Genomic DNA, 18,128 nt, shown 5'->3' with positions numbered 1-18,128 from the left:
CGTAGCATCATAAATCATTCTCAAAGTTGACAAGACACTTTGAATTGCATGTGTATGTTTAAAAAAATGAATACTACACGTAGGTACTAACATAGAAATGACTACTCAGTTGTTTTAGTTCTGATAGTAACAATGCATGTCTAATGTAAAATTAAAGCATGACACAACATTGTTTTAGTCGACAACGCAAACAAATTTGCACGTGTCTATTTTAAAAAAAATAATACAAGCAGTCTCAGTGAATAACATCTATATATACCACACCAACACTCTAAAAAATCACACATTCTCGCCTAATCCAACTTTAGAAACCAAATTTTACAAGAAACTATGGCATTTTTGGGAGAAACAAGCAGTCAGACCATTGTCAACTCTAGATTAGCTTTTATTTTTCCGAATTGATCGATTATTCACAACAAATCTGGTGTTTATTTCCAAAGCTACACTCCGATACCCATTCGAGTACCTAACGGTTGTGGTTTTGAAACGCTAAAAAACAGAATGCACAATATTCTTCAACTAATTGGCGATCAATATTTGGATGAAATTTACTACCGACAGCCATTCGCAGATGCAGGTAACCAATTTGGCTTTTAATCTATGCAATTGAAAAATGATGATGATGTTAACACAATGTTAATATCTAATGATCAATACTCGTGTGCTGGCCCAATTGAGTTATTATGTATCATTGGTAGAATACCAGATGGTATATTAAACTTACTTCAAGCCACTATAACCCCTACTCATGATGTGCTGCTATATTATAACGGGAGGTGGAACATGTCACGCCAACACGACTTTGTGGGTTACTCGTTCACAGGAAAAAGTCCAAAAAGATTTGACATTCCTTTGGGACGTACCATCGATGAACTGAAGGATTTGATCAAGCAAGTTGCACTTCAAGGGATTCCCCCTTATGGTATTCATAAATCATAAACGGTAAGACGATTGTTTTTTCGACAATCATGTCATTCTGAGTATTCAGACAAAGTTATCAAATTTGAAATTATTGAGCTGAAAACTCATGATGACGTGCTAAAGGTCTTAATACAGTCTAACTACTGGAAACAATTTGGCCCAATAGAAATTTTAGTTGTTTTTAGTAAACCGGTAATCAAAATGGAAGACGACATGTCTCAGTCGCAACATGATTCAACGCAAAATTAGTATTAATTAATTGTAGTTTTTGATGCATTTTCTGTTTGTTTCAACTATGTTAAAGTTAATGTAATGTTTAAATTCGTATCCATTAGCTAATGAAACCGTATCTTTATTATTTTCAAAGTACTTAATTATTTCCTAACTTTTAAAAATAATGACTGAAAATAAATTATTATTTAGAGAATTGTCAACAAAATTACGAATGTCAACAAAATAATTATTTACACAAACGTCAGTGGAAATAAAATATTTTATGTTCATTATTCACCTAAATCAACAAATTCAGTTTTGAGCCTAGACAAATTTGTGTAACGCTGCATTTTACCTATGTACGAGGTGGGCCACTGCTTTGCCTGATAATGACAATGTGTATTCCATAACAACACCAATGGTGGTAAAGGACAATGGTCTAACCAACTACATTGTCAGCACTTATACTAACATCATAATTATGTAATTACCTGTACAAAATGATTTCTATACACATGACCAATGCATATTACGCAATGCACAGAAGAATCTGGTGGCGGCTGACTTCTAAGAGGAAAAAATGTCATGTTTTGTTGTCATGACAGAGAAACAACGATCACGTTGTATCGTGAAGCAATGACATATCCCATATTCGTAATATTCATCCACTTGTCCATGGTAACCTACATGTAAAAGACAACAAATAATAATTACTTAAATGTTATTTTAAGAAAAAGTGACATAACAATAAACTTTAATTCCTCAAATCTCTCTATGCTACCAAGCAGGTTGACATACTCTTCCGACCAGCTTGTCAGTTTTTTATGCAAATGGTTGCATGCACCAATGACCACAATTCTTCACCCATACCCAATAAGACAGCTATTGCCCGATAACCACAGTTACCATCTGCTTTGACATCAATAATGTTTTCAATAGAATCCTGGATGCATGAATGAAATTGATCAAACATTGGAATATTTTGTCTCTGTATTGATTCCTCAAATGATGATGCACTACGTTTCACTGAAGAATTACTATTTTGCACATAGCGTAACATATCAACATACTCCCAATAAGACAGATCACATTTTGTTGACTTTTGTTGTTTGGTCAGCGGTTTTTTTGGAGCACCCTTGATCTTCACCTTTTCTAGAGGAGGACACATGGAGTTCATATCAGGATAAACAATTTCTTGCAGCTTTGTCTTCAAATGTACTTTGCCACAAACATTGAGCTGCTTAAAGCATTTCGATATGGTTTCTATCTCCTCAATTATGGTCACTTGTGCCTCACATAACCCTTGATCTGAAAAACTAAGTCTCCACCAAAAAATGTGGATTGTCTCTAGTGGTATGGAGCCCACAACATATTTAGACAACTCACATGCACATGGAAGACCATGGGTACTCCTCATGGCGCATCCACAACGTGAAGGGTTTTTGCCTGCATAAGGTACACACTCATATTCAACAAAAATTTCATTTAAAGCGTACATTGATACCATGCCAAGTAGTTTTTTGTACAAGGTAACTTTAAACACATGCCCAACCACGTGCGTGCTTGTCTCAAAAGATGTTTTAATCTGAGTTTGTTGAAGTGTCATCATATTGTTCATTACTTCCCAAACACTGCATATGTCACCAAGAGAGTTTTGTAGGAGTCTCTTTAATGATCAATGAGTACTCTCAATCCTACAAATGAAATATACAAAATCATATAAACAACCGTAACATTTTCATTTAAGTCAACACTTAAACAAATTAACACAAATAAAAACAATATTCATACCTGTTAGTGGTTGTGTTTCCTAGATGTATCACTTTATTGGTCCATGCTTTCACAAATTTTTCTTTGTGCGGAATCACCCATGTTTGACACATATAGTCCACAAACATAGGCCACGGAGAGCAAGCCATTTCAAAGTTTTTAAGGTACTCATCAAAAGAACTCTCACATGGACAGTCAACCAAACTCCCCCAAGCCTCTATCACATAATCTCATGCATTCTTTTGAGCAACCATGATTTTGCATTTTACCTTCACATTCTTGTTAATGTGGAATTGACATAGCAAGTTCGTAGCATCCGGGAATATAGTTTCACTGCATTCATCAAAGACAAATCTCTGTCGGTGACAATAACCCCGAGGAGTGCATCAAGTCTCGTGAAAAGACCCTAAAACTGCTGTAGAGCCCAAACAACATTATTAAGATATTCTCCTTCCAAGTAAGCAAAAGCAACGGAGAATGTCATTCCTGTTGGTGTAACACCAACAATATCAAGCAATGACAGTTTGTACCTATTTGTTTTGTAGGTACTATCAATCAAGAAAACCAAATTACAAGAATTGGTTAACTTTACTGCATCAGGATGACTCCAGAATAAGTCACATACAACATTATCATCCTTCATCCTATGCTAGTGAATATATTGATCTCGATTAAGCAACATCATGAGTTGTTGCATTTCAATGTTACTCCCTCTTATGGAAGAACGGTAAGCATGTTTGGCATTGTAAATTTGTTTGATTGTTGTATAACTATTGGCATTGTGCCCCTTCAACATCAAAAGAATATTTCTTGGCTTCACCATGGACTTCGTCATATCAGCAACAACAATCTTCTCATCTTTTGTCAGTTGACCCACATATGGATGCCCAACTAATGACTTTGCCATTTCGTGATTGTGAACCCCACAAATTAACTTCACCATCCATCATTCTCCTTCCAAAACTGACTTCGCATGCAACTTAAACGGGCATCCACATTTTCTATTGCCAGTGCATGTTCTTACCAAATCATTCTTCTTAGGCCTATACTCACCACTCTTTTCGCAAGCTATCAACAGAAATGAGGTCCTTCCTTGAACACCAATATTGGTGTCTGACCTCATTATCACGACAACAAATCCAATGTCATGAGCCACTGATCGAGCCCATTGTAAAACTTCATCATGGCTAGCAAACAACTATAACACAATTCAAATAAGGTCTGACATCAATAAACATCTATGTAATATAATTATTGTACCAACAATAACAAATTACACAACTACCTGAGAAGTATTAAAGGCATCAGAGCAATCAATGTGTTCTACTTTAACGCCAGCATCTTCTTCATTTTCAACATTCATATCAACTTCTTCAGACATGATATTATCACACATCCAGTGCTCTTCATCCATCTTAATAAAATATTTAACAAATTCAATGACAAAAAATTATACAATCACCTCATTTGTTATCGCAGAAATATATCTATATACAGAAATAAAATAAACATGTATTGTACATCATATAACCACAAACTACATTTTTACTACACATTTTCATTAAAATGTCATATAAATCTAATAAATACATCATTCAATAAAATATCAAGTTTGTTTAATTACTAATCATTGTAATAAACATTAAAATACATAATTCGGTTAAACATGTAAATACATAATCATTGTCATATAAATTTGTTTAACTATTAATCATTAGTAAATTAATTTTTAAGCAATATAATGTTAGTTTTAGCAATTTTTAAAAGTTTATATATATTAGTATTTTTTTACCATTCTAATTACTAAATATATTTTTTTATACCACTATAAAATAATATCACCAAATCAAAATTTCTAAAATTACTAAAACTATTACAAAAAAAAATTACACTACAAAACAAATTAAATATATAGTTCACAATATTTAAATTGCAATTTAAAAAATAAAATTAAAAACTAAGCAAATCGTATGTTCATACGAATCGACCATACGGATTGGCAATCTGTATGGTTCATACGGATTGCTGATTCGTATGAACATACGAATTGTCAATCCGTATGTTCCTAATATTTTTTTGCGTACCTCTTCTTCTCTAGTGACGAAAAGCGACCCAACATCACCGTATACTCCTAAACAACGCACATACACCACTAAAGACCAAATACGCTTCGAAAACGACCCTAACGGAAGCAACTCACACTAAGTGAGTGAGATTTCGCGAAAAAAAACACTACAGAAATGAAAAACCAGTGTTGCATGGGTATTTTCAGAATTTATGAAAACTGTTGGGTGTCCCAGCAAAAATGCTGGGTTCCCCAAGCAGTTGCCAAAGAAATTTCAAGACAATAATGTTCACATCTTGCAGTGGTGGTCTGACTTTCACCGAATTTTCTTCTAGCTATTTTTCTTCTACACCCAACAATGAAAGAGAAAAACCAAAAACACTCTTATGTATAGTTTATATGGATTGACAATCCGTAAGACTTACTAGGATGATGATTTAATTAACTGAGCTAATAGACCAATTATGCTATAAAATAATTAATGTCACTATATATAACACTAAAATTCTAATGTATATTTAATACACATATAAGTTTACATAATAAATTTTGTAACAATTAATTTTGATCTAATATTTATTTTTTAAATATATAAATTTTTATTAAACCTATGATTTTTATTTAAAATTTATATATGTAAAAAAATATATTATTAGATCAAAATTAATTGTTACGAAATTTATTATATAAATTTATATGTGTATTAAATATATATTAGAAATTTTAGTATTATATATATGACATTAATTATTTTATAACATAAATCACCTATTAACTCAGTTGATTAAATCTTCATGTTAATATCAGAAAAGTCATAGGTTGAAAACATCATCTCTTCGGAGAAATTCATCTCTCAAGCAAAAGCCCCTACAACCAATTGTTGCAGCCAAGATTAGCTTCTCTGCAACCCCGCACACTATGTTAATTCTAGTTACAAGTAAGTATCTAACACTTTTGCAATGCTATTTAATTATTTATAGTTTGTTTGTATCATAAATTAGAAATCTCATGCTAATTTATCAGTATTTTCACTTGTCTATTGTTTACTTGATTACTTTATTTATTTTCAAAAATATTTTGTTAGTGCAAGAAAGATTTGAATCTTCTGATGAAGATGAAACAAATGAAGGAAGTGAAAAATATGGTGATAGTTTAGAAGCAAATAATGCTAATGAAGATGAGATACCTAGGGCTGGCATGATATTTAGCTCTGAAGATGAAATTACCAACTATTACAAGAATTATGCTCAGTGTTTGGGTTATGGAATTGGTAAAATAAGTACAAAAAATGGTGATGATGGAAAAAAGTATTTTACCTTAGCATGTAGTCGGGCTAGAAAGTATGTGAGCAATTCAAAGAATCTTTTGAAGCCAAATCGTATCACAAAATCACAATGTAAGGGTAGATTGAAAGCATGTATGTCTTTAGATGAGACTGTTATAGTATCAAGTGTTGTTCTTGAGCATAATCATGAACTAAGTCCAACCAAAGTATGATATTTTAGATGCAACAAAAAATTGGGGGCTCAAATAAGGAGATTAGAACTTAATGATGAAGCTGGTATTAATTTTAGCAGAAATTTTTAATCTGTAGTTGTTGAAGCAAATGGGTATGAAAATCTTACATTTGGAGAAAAAGATTGTAGAAACTATATAGGCAAAGTAAGACGACTAAGATTGGGGACAGGAGATGCTAAAGCAATACAAAACTATTTTGTTAGAATGCAAAAGCAAAATTCGCTATTCTACTATGTGATGGATATGGATGATAAAAGTTGTTTGCAGAATGTATTATGGGTAGATACAAGGTGTAGAGCTGCATACGAATATTTTGGTGAAATCATAACTTTTGACACCACTTACTTAACAAATAAATATGACATGCCTTTTACCCCTTTCGTTGGAGTAAACCATCATGGTTAATCCGTGTTGTTAGGTTGTGCTCTATTGTCAAGTAAGGATACTAACACTTTTACTTGGTTGTTCACAACATGGTTAGACCGTATGCATGAACATGCTCCAAATTCCATATTTACTGACCAAGATAAAGCAATGAAGAAGGCAATTAAAGTGGTCTTTCGAAAAGCTCGTCACCGGTTGTGCTTGTGGCATATAATGAAAAAAATTCCAGAAAAGAAGAAGATTACAAGGAGTTTATTGATTGCTGCATTTTGATAGCTTTAAGAAGTTGGTGGAGAATTTGTTGCAAATCATTTTATCTACTTTGATATTTGGTTTTGGAGAAGTTATAAATGTGGAGGGAGACTGCATGGTTTTCTAGATAGTTACATCACTTTTTTTTTGGTAGCTTTTTAGTGTGATACATTATATTTTGAATATTCTGCAAGGCTCAAGACATCTACTACTTCAGGAGATTTTATTTCCACTTGACATTTTTTGTAATCTTTGATAGGCTACTTTCAGCAATACTTGTGCTTTATTAGCCATTCTCAATATTAATATCTTTTCTTACATATTGTATCACACAGGGATTATATATCTATTCTTATTGATATAATAAAACCCCAATGTGCTTAACTTCACTGGTACATGAAATATGAACATGCATAAAAGCTATTAATAAATAATGGATATAAAAGAAGTAGACACAATAGAATGAATAGATGCTTGGTGAAACATGTAACCACTAGTTTAAGTAAAATTTGTAAGTTTACATTCAATTTAAAAAATAACATTTTGATGTAGAGATGTTGTTAGTCTTATGACAGCTCTATGCACCAACAAAAAACTGAGTTTTAGCCAGTTTTGGCTCGTATTAAAGGAATGATTTGAACTAGTGCTAAATTATATCAAGTGCAAAGAATGATTCCACAAAGAAAACCATTCAACTTCAAATCAAGTTTTTGTTTTGAAAGTTTATCAACCATTTCACAAATCTACTTTTTTTGGAAAAGCAAAACAATTTATTAAACAAGAGCATTAGTATGCCCACAAGTAGTGACTAGACCAATTTAGTTTATAAAAGAAAAGGTTCTGTTATAAAGAAACAACCCCCCAACCAAAATTACATTGAGTATACTGCCATTAGTTGACAAAATAGTAACCATCCGCACATAGTCTGCATCAAAAAGGAATTCTGAACGCAAAGGAGAATATGCACTTTAAGCCTTAAAGATACAATGCCCAACAACTTATCCCCAAAACCAACATCTGAACCCATGCTTGTCATGAATCAACAACACAAATTACATCTAAAGAACATCACATATTATTCCTAATCTGTTATATATCTATTATGAGTACAAATCAATATTTGCTCGAATAAGGAACTACCAAGATTATATTGTTTTTATCTGTTGTATCCACAATATCATAAAAAACTGTATAATTGTGATAGAACCAATAAACTTTTATAGTGGTGTTTCTTGACATGCTTACTTTGTTTGCAATTAATTTGCTCTCAACGTCAGTAACAATTCATTCACTGATAGATTTGGTTCATAAATTTGTCGTGCTTCCAAGGATCTTCATAGGCTTGGACAACTACACTACTTATATCCAACGGTTGCATTTGGATTCCAGGGAGGGGTGCTTTGGTGGTGATTGGCACTGCTTGAAGATCCCAATAATTTCTCGTGGTAAGATCATAAACCTGACACCTCAAGTAAGTCTCACAAGCTAGTAGCAGCACCTAACAACCAAAGCCTTCCAGCGCTAGCCTCAATATGGTTATGTAATGTTGTAGGATTTGATGATGCCAAAAAACAAACTAGAAAAAGACAAAAGCAAAATAACAAGAATCTTGAACACAAACAAATGAAGCAATTAGAAGATTCAAGACTTAGGTTAAATTGTTAAAAGATTTTTCCAATAAACATATTTGGCAATTTGATTAATTTAAACCAAGTCTTCAAGTTTCTTTTAAAAACATTGTTTTTCAAGTTTTGGAATTAATGTAATCAATTACCTCATCATGTAATCGATTACCAGAAGTAATGATATAATGTTTTTTTTTAATTTGAAATTTAAAATTGCACCAAAAAGTGTGTTTTGAAGAGTTACATCTTTTGGAAATGTTACCTAACGGTTTACACGAATTCTGCCTATAAATATTCATAATTTCAGCATGTTTACATATATGAGAAACTTTTGAAAAGATCTTGTTAACAATCTTTTTCATTCATTAAGTTCTTGATCAAAAACTTGGCCAAATACACTTATTATTGAGAAGCCTTCTAGTACTTTAATTTGTAACATTTCCTTTAAACCAGATGGTGAATTCTTATATTCTTTGTCTAAACTTTTAAAGAAAGTGAGTCATCCCTTGTAAGAACAAGAGTGTGATATCTCTTGAGAGACTCAAACACAAAGAGTGAGGGATCCCAAGGTGTAAGAGTGTTCAGTTGTTGTAAGAGGATTTGAAAGATAGTGAAACTTTCAAGTAGGTTTAGAGACTGGACGTAGGCACAAGAAGTGACCAAACCAGTATGAATAAAAATGATGATTTCAGTCTTTTTATAAAAAGGTTTGGTAGGTTTCTAAGGAAAGAGGGAAATCAAAGAAGACCAAATTTCAACCCTAAGAAGAATTTCAAGAAAGGTGAAGAATCCTCTCCAATTCCAAGATGCTATGGATGTAATCAATTGGGACACATGAAAATGGAATGTCCTACTTACAAAAAGAAAATGAAAAAACTTGAGAAGAAATCTCTCAAAGAAAAGAAAGCATACATAACATGGGAGGAGAATGACATGGACTCATTAAGTGACTCCGAAAATGAAGTTGCAAATCCAAGTCTCATGGCTAGAGATTGTGAAAGTGATGAAAATGTAACATTCTCCAATATTTATTCATCTATTTCATTTGATGAACTTCAAGATGCATTTAATGATTTGCATAAAGAATCCATTAAACTTGCAAAAATTGTTTCATCCAATAAGAAAGTCATTTCAAACTTAGAAAAAGAAATTTCAAAATTGAACAAAGAATTAGAGGAACTTAAACTTGAAAATGAAACCTTAGGATTAATTGATGCAAACTCATCATGTACTAAATGCTTAATCTATGAGAATGCTATTAACTCCTACTCATGCTCATCATGCAACAAGTTTGAGAAAGAAAGAAATGATTTGAAAAACACTCTTGCAAAGTTTACCTTTGGTAAAAATAATTTAGACATCATATTAGGAAAACAAAGATGTGTTTTTGATAAGGCTGGATTAAGATACAATCCAAAAGGTCAACAAAAATTTTATAAAAATTTCTTTGTATTATCTAAAATGACTAGCTCTCCATTCCAAACATGTTTTTACTGTGGAAAGAAAGGTCATAGTGTATCAATCTGTTAGATTAGAAAGAATGAAAATACAATAGGAAAAATGATATGGTTCCAAGGGGTTCATTGCCCAAATCTAACATTCAAGGACCCAAGGAAATTTGAGTACCTAAATCAAAATTGTGATATTGAATTAAAAGATCTTTTGAAGCAAAGTTGGTACATTGATAATAGATGTTCTAAGCACATGATGGGAGATGCATCAAAATTTACACACATTACTCCCAAGAATAGTGGACTTGTAACATATGGAGACAACAATAAAGAAAAAATTCTTGGAGTCAGCAATGTCGGTAAAGATCCCTCTACCTTTATAAAATGTTTTACTTGTTGATAGTCTCAAACATAGTCTATTAAGTGTTAGTCAATTATGTGATAAAAGATATTGGGTATTATTTGATTTACTCTATTACTTTATTGAAAGTAAAAATGATAGACAAATAAATTTTAACATAAAATAAATAATGTATATATGATAAACCTAAAAGATATTTTCTCCAAATCATGCACATTGTCTTATGAGTAAGGAAGATGATTCATGGTTATGGCATAGAAGAATTGCACACATTCACATGGATCATTTAAATAAATTGGTTTCTAACGATATAGTAATTGGTTTACCAAAACTCAAATTTTAAAAAAATAAACTATGTGTTGCATGTCAAAAGGGAAATCAAGTAAGGGTGGTCTCTTTTAAATCTACAAATGTTATCTCAACAAATAGACCTTTACAATTGTTGCACATGGATGTTTTTGGTCCATCAAGAACTATGAGTTTAGGAGGTAATTACTATGCTCTTGATATACATGAACTTTATTTGTTGCACATAAAAGTGATGCATTCTACGCATTTAAAAAACTTGCAAAAGTTATTCAAAATGAGAAAAATCTTAATATTGTATCCATAAAAAGTGATCATGGAGGGGAATTTGAAAATATGTCTTTTGAAAATTTTTGTGATGATAATGGAATTGAGCATAATTCTTTTTCCCCAAGAACTCCACAACAAAATGGAGTTGTTAAAAGGAAAAATAGATCTTTAGAAGAAATGACAAGAACTATGTTCAATGACTCAAATCTATCTAAATATTTTTGGGCTGATGAAGTTAATATTGCTTATTATGTTATGAACAGAGCCTTGATAAGATCATTTTTAAAGAAAATCCCTTATGAAATATATAAATAAAGAAAACCTAATATTTCATACTTATATGTTTTTGGATGTAAATGTTTTGTTTTGAATAATGGTAAAGACAACTTGGGCAAATTTGATGCTAAATTTGATGAAGGGATATTTCTTGACTACTCATTACATAGTAAAACATTTAGAATTTATAATAAAAGAACTATGACTATAGAAGAGTCTATTCATGTTGCTTTTGATGAGACTAACCTTCTTAGCCCAAGAAAGGAAATTGTAGACGTCTTGGAAAACACTTATATTCATGAAAAAGAGTTAGAGACCAAGGAACAGAAAAACAAAAAGAAAACTTAATTTCAAGAGGAATCAAGAACCATTGATCTTCCAAAAGAATGGAAAGCTTCAAAGAATCATCCATTTGACAACTTCATAGGTGATATATCAAAAGGGATAACAACTCGAAACTCTCTTAAAGATACATGTAATAATATGGCTTTTGTTTCTATAACTAAACCTTAGAACATTGATGAAGCCATCATTGATGAACATTGGATTATTGCTATGCAAGACAAATTAAATCAATTTAAAAGAAATCAAGTTTGGGAACTGGTTCCTAGACCCAATGATCATCCAATTATAGGCACTAAATGGGTTTTTAGGAATAAATTAGATGAGAATGGTATTATAGTTAGAAAAAAAGCAAGATTAGTGCCTAAAGGATATAACCAAGAAGAAGGAATTGATTATGAAGAAACATATGCTCCTGTAGCAAGACTAGAAGCAATTAGAATGCTACTTGCTTTTGCATCTATAATGGATTTTAAAATTTACCAAATGGATGTTAAAAGTGCATTTTTAAATGGTCTCATTAAAAAAGAAGGGTATGTTGACCAACCTCTAGGTTATGAAACATTTAATTTGCCCAATCATGTTTTCAAATTGAAAAAGGGCTTTATATGGTTTAAAGCAAGCTCCTAGAGCTTGGTATGAGAGGTTGAACAAATTTCTTTTAGAAAAGGTTTTTTCAAGAAGAAAAGTTGACACTACTCTCTTCATTAAACGAAAGGAGCATGATATACTCTTGGTACAACTAAATGTAAATGATATTGTTTTTTGTGCCACTAATGAATCTTTGTGTAATAATTTTTCAAAAAACATGCAAAATGAGTTCGAGATGTCTATGATGGGTGAATTATTTTTTTTTCTTGGACTCCAAATCAAGCAAACCAAAGATGACATATTTATCAATCAATCAAAATACTACAAGGAGTTGCTCAAAAGATTTGGAATGGACAATGCAAAGGAAATTGCTACACCCATGAGCACTGCTTGGTACTTGGATAAGGATGAAGGGGCAAGTCAGTTGACATCAAGAAATATAGAGGTATGATCAAAACCCTCCTCTATTTATCTGCCAGTAAACTTGATATAATGTTTAGTGTCTGTTTATATGCTAGATATCATGTGAATCCTAAAGAATCACATCTTAGTGCAATCAAAAGAATTATGAGATATTTAATAGGCATTATAAATATAGGTTTATGGTATCCTAAGGGCACCTCATATAGTTTAATAGGATATTTTGATTTTGATTTTGTGGGGTGCAAAAATGATAGAAAAAGTGCTAGTGGAACATTTCGCTTGATTGTATCTGCATTAGTTTCTTGGCATAGTAAGAAACAAAATAGTGTATCATTATCCAATGCCGAAGCAGAATATATTATTGTTGAAAGTTGTTGTGCTCAAATCCTTTTGATGAAGCAACAATAGTTAGACTATGGTATAGTACTTGACCATATCCCTATAAGATGTGATGACACTAGTACAATTAATTTATCTAAAAATCCCATTTTGCACTCTAGGACTAAACATATTGAAATCAAATATCATTTCTTAAGAGATCATGTGCAAAAATGTGTTTGTGTTTTAGAATTTGTAGAAACTAAAAAGCAATTAGCAAATATTTTTACTAATCCCTTACCCAAGGAAAACTTCTTCAATATAAGAAGAGAACTAGGGATCATTGATCTCTCAAATATAAAAATTACAAAACATTCCTTATTAACTTAGTTTATTATATCTCTTTCTATTGTTTATTTATTTATTTAATTATTTTTTATGATGGTTGCGGATCTTTTATTTTGGTGTATTTTATGCCTTTTTGATAATGTCAAATGGGGAGAGATATGTATAAGGTATTATGATAAGGTATGGATATGTTTGCTCAAATTTTAAATAAAACCTATGCATATTCTTAGGAGGAGTGATTGCAATATCTTGTTATATTATTTGCTCCTTACCTAAGATGTTGTCATAAAGAAGAGAGAGAATATGGTTATGTAATGTTATAGGTTTTGATGATGTCAAAAAGCAAACGACAGACACGCGAAAGCAAAATAACATAAAGAATCTTGAACACGAACAAGTGAAGCAATTAGAAGATTCAAAACTTAGGTTAAATTGTTAAAAGGTTTTTCCAATAAGCATATTTGACCATTTGATTAATTTAAATCAAGTTTTCAGGTCTCTTTTAAAAGTGTTAAAATTATTTTTCAAGTTCTGGAATCAAAGTAATCAATTACTAGAAGAAATGGTATAAAAGTTTTTTTTTTTTTGAAAATGAGAAATTTGAAATTGCACCAAAAAGTGTGTTTTGAAAAGTTACACAATTTGGGAATGACCCCTAACGGTTTACACAGATTTTGCCTATAAATATTTATCATTTTAACACGTTTACATAAATGAGAAACTTTTGAAAAGATCTTGTTAATAATCATTTTCATTCATCAAGGTCAAATACACTTATTATTGAGAAACCTTCTAGTGCTTCAATTTGTAACAATTTCTCTAAATCAAAGAGTGAATTTTTATATTCTTTGTCTAAACTTTGAAAAAGGTGATGCATCTCTTAAGAATAAGAGTGTGATATGTCTTAATTCCCAAGAGATTCAAACACAAAAAGTGAGGGATCCCAAAGTATAAAAGATTTTTGTTGTTGTAAAGAATTTGAAAGATACTGAAACTCTCAAGCGGGTTACTTGAGAATTGGTCTTAGACACAAGAAGTAATTGAACAAGTATAAATCTAGTTTACAATTCTCTCTTCCCTTGTCTTTTTTCTTCTCTTATCTATTTACTTTTATTATAAATTTATTGTATTCATATTTATATTTGTAGAGATTTTAATTACTTGTTTCTTTTTCTCTTTTTAATCAAGGTTTTGATACATTACATATAAAAAGAAATCAGAATTTATTAAGAAAGAAAAAATTTATAAACTCAATTAATCCCTATTGAGGCCACTCGGATAATACTCACCGAATTTGTTCACCATCCTCCCCATATCTGCCACTGACACAGCCACCCTGCCAGCCTCCGCGAGGGTCAGCTGCATGTTACCCAAACCATCGCCAATGCCAAACCGCACAGTCTGCTTCACCAGCCACTTCAAGTCACCCAAGTCAACGAAAACCCCTCCACAGCCGAATTCCTAATCCTACTCAATCAAATCCCCTAATTCCATCAGCCTCCCAAGACGCAGGTATCTATGACTTATCACTTGGAAACTCCTTCACCAAATGAATCACGTTTGCATTCGCAAACCCCATCTCCCAATTTCTTGTTCTCAATCTTCTTTATCACTTCTTTGATCGCTACCTCGGGCTCTGATTCCTCCACCAAGATCAGGTTCCTTTTCTTCGTCTTAAGCAATACACCAGAGCCATTGCACTTGGCCGAAATCCAAATATGGAATTAACGTTGAAGGAATGGAAACACACGAACGAAACTGCGATCTGCAGTTTGGTGCCACTAAAGAGGATAAGCTACGAAAAATGTAGGAAAGGAATTGAAATGGAGGAGAGAGAGAAAACGCACTTGCTACGTTACTTGTGTCTTTCGTGCAAAAAATATTTCCTAATATTAAGCATTTTCCTTGTTCAATGCAATATTGATTTCAAGTTTTAGATTGAGAATTAATTTAAATTGTATATAAAAAAAATGGATTCTAACTACTTAGGAGGGCCTAGCCTATTTTATATAATTTAATTAACAATGCTAAAATTATGCGTTAGTTTCCCGTTAACTTGTGCACTGATCTCACAAAATTTTTATTGTTATTATGGACAACATGATCCTTAACTATTTACTATTAATATTTGAAATTCCCTTTTAACTATTTAAAAGTAACCTGATTATTTAAAAGTTTAAACATGTTTTTTAATATTTGAAAATATGGTTATTTTGCAATTAGTTTCTCTTTTATTTTATTTCACTTTTATTCCTTACATTTAAATTAAAATTGTGAGTTGTTAGTCTCTTATAAAGGTATTTATTTATCTATAACCTATAACAATATATGAAAGGAATATTGAGTTTGGTAATTATTTTTGGTCTCTCTTTTTGTAAGACAATTATGCCCTTAATAAATTAAGACAAATATGCAAATCTAGCAATTATTAATATACTTTAAACACACTAATATGTTATAGTTGTAAAACAAAACATGATATTTTCGAACCCGTGGAATTTTAATGCTGAAAATTGTTCTTCACCAACAAAGCAAATGCTAAAGTTGCCTTGATACCAGTTTTAGTTTTATTTTCTTTTATTGTTCTTTCTCTTTTTATTTCTTTCCATTTTAAATTTAAACCAAGTCATTTACGTAGTTTTGATTCAAGTTTACTTGAAGAAATTTACTTCTTATTTTTAATTTTAGAAAACATCCAATCTTTTTAGTTTTCAAAATTTAATAATTAACAATAAAGAGATAGTTTTTTATAGGACCTTCTACATCGGTTCTAAGGCACCTTTAAAGATGATGAACCGTCTTTGTAGCCCGGGTCATAGAAAGTTAAAACTTTCTACGACGGTTTTTGTATAATCGTCTTAAAAAATCTGAACATTTTAAGATGGTTGCTTTTTTGAGAATTGTCGTAGAATGTGTAGTTTTTCTAAGACGGTTTTTCAAGAACCGTCTTAGAATATCTACATTCTAAGATGGTTATCTAAAGAATCGATTTAGAATGTATTTTTTTTAAAAAAATAAAATATATTAAAAATTCTAAGACGGATTTTATGAAAACAGTTTTAGAATCAAGACATTCTAAGACGGTTCGCTAGGTTCTTTAGAGAACCGTCTTAGAATGAGTTTCTTTTTTTTTTTTTACAAAAAAATAAATCTTACACACAATTCAAAACAAAATAAACCAATATAAATCTGCGGTTGTTATTGTATTATTTCATTTTAGAAGTTTCAATATTTAAGCCTAAAGTTCAACCAACAAACTAAGATTCATCTTACACACAATCCTAGCTCAAAAACCAATTATACATGCATAAGTGTTTCTGCCATCTATTTATTATCACCAACATTATAAGTTTACATTAACAATAGCATGTACTATTGTATTGTGTTTTGCAAATAAAGAAAATTAATACTTCATATTCCATGATTATGAATAGATGAAAAATGTCACTCTAAAACCACCCGAAAATATGACTTGAAAAGTAACTCTAAAAGGCAACCGGAAAATGTGACTTAAAAAGTCACTCTTAAAACCAACCGAAAAATATGACTTAGAAAGTCACTCTTAAAGGCAACCGAAAAATATGACTTAGAAAGTCACTCTCAAAGGCAACCAAAATTTTAGAGCGACAGAAAGAAAGAGGGAGAAGTTTGCCGGAAATGCATCGGCTGAAATATGGGAGGGAGAAAGAAAAGTTGAGGAAATGCTTCTCAACTGGGGCAAGGAAAAAAGAAGAAATGAGCTCTCTATATATAGGGAGTGAAACACTATTCAAGTGTTTATCATGAGCGATGTGGGACTTGAAGCTTTTTTTTTCTTTTTTTTCCTTTCTTTTTTTCAAACTTTCATTTGTTCTAACAATCCCCCACTTGAAATTTGAAAAGAAGATTTTCGAGGATTTCATAAAATTGTGCATAAACAAAGGTGTTATACAACTTGAACCTTTGCATAGTGAGTAAGATTCAGATTTTACTAGAGTGACTTGAAGTCTTGAACTCTATCTCCGACATCAAACCACACACAACATTTTCATAGGTGTATTCTATAAAGCCCGTGTGTTAAAGGTCATGCACGTCTATCCCGGTATAGTGAACGCTCTAGAAATTTTTGCCCAAAATTTCATATGAAGCGGCCCCTACTTCAACATTCACATAGGTGAGTCTATCAAGAGTACTCCTGTAGCCTAGGTACTCCACTCAATGTAGAGCATAGATCTCATTAAGAATTATGAATTTTTTTCATAACTCATCCTCTTGTTACTTCAGGAATCATGCTGCTTTCACTTATAACAACATGTTCATCTCATATCATTTTATAACTTGTTATTACCCATTGAACCTAGTTCTTGGGATCTCCAGTCATATAGGTCGGGTTACCATCATGAATGATCATCTCAGTAAGGGCAATAGTCCCATTCTTTTAGAAGTGTTATGGACTTTCTCTCTAGCTAATCCTTTCGTCAAAGCATCTGCTAAATTATCATCAGTGCGTACGTGATCCACTCTAACAGTTCCTGTTGAGAGTAATTCTCTAACAGTGTTGTGCTTACGACGTATCTGTCATTTCTTACCAATGTAATAACGGTTCTCAATTTTTGCAATAGCCGCGGTACTATCACAATGGATCAACACAGCTGGTATCGGTCTTTCCCATAAAGGAATCTCTGCAAGTAAGCTTCTTAGCCAACTTGCTTCCT

The sequence above is a fragment of the Glycine soja genome, chromosome 18 (assembly GCF_004193775.1).
Source record: "Glycine soja cultivar W05 chromosome 18, ASM419377v2, whole genome shotgun sequence".
Lineage (NCBI taxonomy): Eukaryota > Viridiplantae > Streptophyta > Magnoliopsida > Fabales > Fabaceae > Glycine > Glycine soja.
The sequence above is the reverse complement of the archived record's forward strand: the minus strand, read 5'-3'. Positions refer to the sequence as shown.